A 4,782-nucleotide genomic window follows, 5' to 3' on the forward strand; every position below is an offset into this window, starting at 1 on the left:
GCTTACACTGCAAAGGAAATGGTCACTGGAAGCGGAAATGCCCTAAATATTTGGTGGATAAGAAGGATGGCAAAGTGAACAAGGGTAGATTTGATATACAGGTTACTGATGTGTACCTTGCTAGTGTTTATAGTAGTCCCTGAGTATTTGATACTTGTTCGGTTGCTAAAAATTAGTAACTCGAAACAGGAGTTACAGAATAAACATAGACTAGTTGAGGGTGAAGTGACGATGTGTGTTGGAAGTTGTTCCAAGATTGATATGATCATCATCGCACACTCCCTATACTTTCGGGATTAGTGTTAAACCTAAATAAATGTTATTTGGCTTTTGCGTTGAGCATGAATATGATTTGATCATGTTTATTGCAATACGGTTATTCATTTAAAGTTAGAGAATAATTGTTGTTCTGTTTACATGAATAAAACCTTCCATGGTCATACACCCAATGAAAATAGTTTGTTGGATCTCGATCGTAGTGATACACATATTCATAATATTGATGCCAAAAGATGCAAAGTTAATAATGATAGTGCAAATTATTTGTGGCACTGCCGTTTGGGTCATATCGGTGTAAAGTGCATGAAGAAACTCCATAAAGATGGATTTTTGGAATCACTTGGTTATGAATCATTTGATGCTTATGAACCGTGCCTTTTGGGCAAGATGACTAAAACTCCATTCTCCGGAACAATAGAATGAGCTACTGACTTATTGGAAATAATACATATTGATGTATGCCATCCAATGAGTGTTGATGCTCGTGGCGAGTATCGTTATTTCCTGACCTTCACAGATGATTTGAGCAGATATGGGTATATCTACTTAATGAAACACAAGTCTGAAACATTTGAAAAGTTCAAAGAATTTCAGAGTGAAGTGGAGAATCATCGTAACAAGAAAATAAAGTTTCTACGATCTGATCGTGAGGAGAATATTTGAGTTACGAGTTTGGCCTTCATATAAAAATGTGGAATAGTTTCACAGCTCACGCCACCTGGAACACCACAGCGTTATGGTGTGTCCGAACGTCGTAACTGCACTTTATTGGATATGGTGCGATCTATGATGTCTCTTATCGGTTTACCACTATCGTTTTTGGGGTTATGCATTAGAGATAGCTGCATTCACGTTAAATAGGGCACCATCTAAATCCATTGAGACGACACCGTATGAACTATGGTTTAGCAATAAACCTAAGTTGTCATTTCTTAAAGTTTGGAATTGTGATGCTTATGTGAAAAAGTTTCAACCTGATAAGCTCGAACCCAAATAGGAGAAATGTGTCTTCATAGGATACCCAAAGGAGACTGTTGGGTACATCTTCTAATCACATATCCAAAGGCAAAAATATTCGTTGCTAAGAATGGATCCTTTCTAGAGAAGGAGTTTCTCTCGAAAAAAATTGAGTGGGAGGAAAGTAGACTTGATGAGGTAACCGTACCTGCTCCCTTATTGGAAAGTAGTTCATCACAGAAATCAGTTCCTGTGATTCCTACACCAATTAGTGAGGAAGCTAATGATATTGATCATGAAACTTCAGATCAAGTTACTATCGAACCTCGTAGGTTAACCAGAGTAAGATCCACACCAGAGTGGTACGGTAATCCTGTTCTGGAAGTCATGTTACCAGACCACGATGAACCTACGAACTATGAGGAAGCGATGATGAGCCCAGATTCTGCGAAATGGCTTGAAGGCCATGAAATCTGAGATAGGATCCATGTATGAGAACAAAGCATGGACTTTGGTGGACTTGCTCGATGATTGGCAAGCCATATAAAATAAATGGATCTTCAAGAGGAAGACAAACGCTGATAGTAGTATTACTATCTACAAAGCTCGACTTGTCGCAAAAAAAAGGGTTTTCGACAAGTTCAAGGTGTTGAATACGATGAGATTTTCTCACTCGTATCGATGCTTAAGTCTGTCCGAATCATGTTAGCAATTGCCACATTTTATGAAATCTGGCAAATGGAAGTCAAAACTGCATTCCTTAATGGATTTATTAATGAAGAGTTGTATATGATGCAACCAGAAGGTTTTGTCAATCCTAAAGGTGCTAACAAAATGTGCAAGCTCCAGCGATCCATCTATGGACTGGTGCAAGCATCTCGGAGTTGGAATATATGCTTTGATCAGTTGATCAAAGCATATGGTTTTATACAGACTTTTGGAGAAGCTAGTATTTACAAGAAAGTGAGTGGGAGCTCTATAGCATTTTCTAAAACTATATGTAGATGACATATTGTTGATTGGAAATGATATAGAAATTCCGGATAGCATAAAAGGATACTTGAATAAAAAAAATCAAAGAAAGACCTTGGTGAAGCTGCTTACACATTGAGCATCAAGATCTTTAAAGATAGATCAAGACGCTTGATGAGATTTTTTTCAATGAATACATACCTTGATAAGATTTTGAAGTAGTTCAAAATAGAACAGTCAAAGAAGGAGTTCTTGCCTGTGTTTCAAGGTGTGAAGTTGAGTAAGACTCAAAACCCGACTATGGCAGAAAATAGAAAGAGAATGAAAAGTCATTCCCTATGCCTTAGTCATAGGTTCTATAAAGTATGATATGTTGTGTACCAGACCTATTGTATACCTTGCTCTGAGTTTGGCAAGGGAGTACAATTTTGATGTAAGAGTAGATCACTGGATAGCGGTCAAGAATATCCTTAGTGAGGACCAAGGAAATATTTCTCGATTATGGAGGTGATAAAAGAGCCCGTCATAAAGAGTTACATCGGTGCAAGCTTTTACACCGATCCAGATGACTCTAAGTCTCAACCTGGATACATATTGAAAGTGGGAGCAATTAGCTAGAGTAGCTCCGTACAGAGCATTGTAGACAAAGAATATTTGCAAAATACATACAGCTCTGAATGTGACAGACCCGTTGACTAAACTTTTCTCATGAGCAAAACATGATCATACCTTAGTACTCTTTGGGTCTTAATCACATAGAGATGTGAACTAGATTATTGACTCTAGTAAACCCTTCGGGTGTTGGTCACATGACGATGTGAGCTATGGGTGTTAATCACATACAGATGTGAATATTGGTGTTAAATCACATGGTCATGTGAACTAGATTATTGACTCTAGTGTAAGTGGGAGACTGAAGGAAATATGCCCTAGAGGCAATAATAAAGTTATTATTTATTTCCTTAATTCATGATAAATGTTTATTATTCATGCTAGAATTGTATTAACCAGACACTTAGTACATGTGTGAATACATAGACAAACATAGTGTCACTAGTATGCCTCTACTTGACTAGCTCGTTAATTAAAGATGGTTAAGTTTCCTAACCATAGACATGAGTTTTCATTTGATTAACGGGATCACATCATTAGAGAATGATGTGATTGACTTGACCCATTCCGTTAGCTTAGCACTTGATCGTTTAGTATGTTGCTATTGCTTTCTTCATGACTTATACATGTTCCTATGACTATGAGATTATGCAACCCCCATTTCCGGAGGAACACTTTGTGTGCTACCAAACATCACAATGTAATTGGGTGATTATAAAGGTGCTCTACAGGTGTCATCGAAGGTACTTGTTGAGTTGGCATATTTTGAGATTAGGATTTGTCACTCTGATTGTCGGAGAGGTATCTCTGGCCCTCTCGGTAATGCACATCAATATAAGCCTTGCAAGCAATGTGACTAATGAGTTAGTTGTGGGATGATGCATTACATAACGAGTAAAGAGACTTGCCGGTAACGAGATTGAACTAGGTATTGAGATACCGACGATCGAATCTTGGGCAAGTAACATACCGATGACAAAGGGAACAATGTATGTTGTTATGCGGTTTGACCGATAAAGATCTTCATAGAATATGTTTGAGCCAATATGAGCATCCAGGTTTCCCTATTGTTTATTGACCGGAGAAGTGTCTCGGTCATGTCTACATTGTTCTCGAACCCGTAGGGTCCGCACGCTTAAAGTTCGGTGACGATTGGTATTATGAGTTTATGTGTTTTCATGTACCGAAGGTAGTTCGGAGTCCCGGATGATATCGGGGACATGACGAGGAGTCTCGAAATGGTCGAGATGTAAAGATCGATATATTGGACGACTATATTCGAACATCGGAAAGGTTCTGAGTGATTCGGGTATTTTTTGGAGTACCGGAGAGTTACGGGAATTCGCCGGGGAGTATATGGGCCTTATTGGGCCATACGGGAATAGAGGAGAGATGCCAAAAGGAAGGAGGCGCCCCCCCTTTGGTCCGAATTGGACAAGGGGTGCAGCCCCCTTTTCCTTCTCCCTCTCCCCCTCTTTCCTTCTCTCCTACTTCGGAAAGGAAAGGGGAATCCTACTAGGACTTGAGAGTCCTAGTAGGACTCCCCATACTTGGCGCGCCCGCCTCTAGGGCCGGCCTCTCCCTCCCTCCTTTATATACAGGGGCAAGGGGCACCTCTAGACACAATAATTGATCATTGATCTCTTAGCCGTGTGCAGTGCCCCCCTCCATCATATTCCACCTCGGTAATATCGTAGCGGTAGTTAGGCGAAGCCCTACGTCGGTAGCATCATCAACACCGTAATCATGCCGTCGTGCTGACAGAACTCTCCCGCAAAGCTCTGCTGGATCGGAGTTCGTGGGACGTCATCGAGCTGAACGTGTGCTGAACTCGGAGTTGCCGTACGTTCGGTGCTTGATCGGTCGGATCGTGAAGACATACGACTACATCAACTGCGTTGTGCTAACGCTTCCGCTTTCGGTCTACGAGGGTACGTGGATAACACTCTCCCCTCTCGTTGA

Source organism: Triticum aestivum, chromosome 1B (assembly GCF_018294505.1).
Source record: "Triticum aestivum cultivar Chinese Spring chromosome 1B, IWGSC CS RefSeq v2.1, whole genome shotgun sequence".
Lineage (NCBI taxonomy): Eukaryota > Viridiplantae > Streptophyta > Magnoliopsida > Poales > Poaceae > Triticum > Triticum aestivum.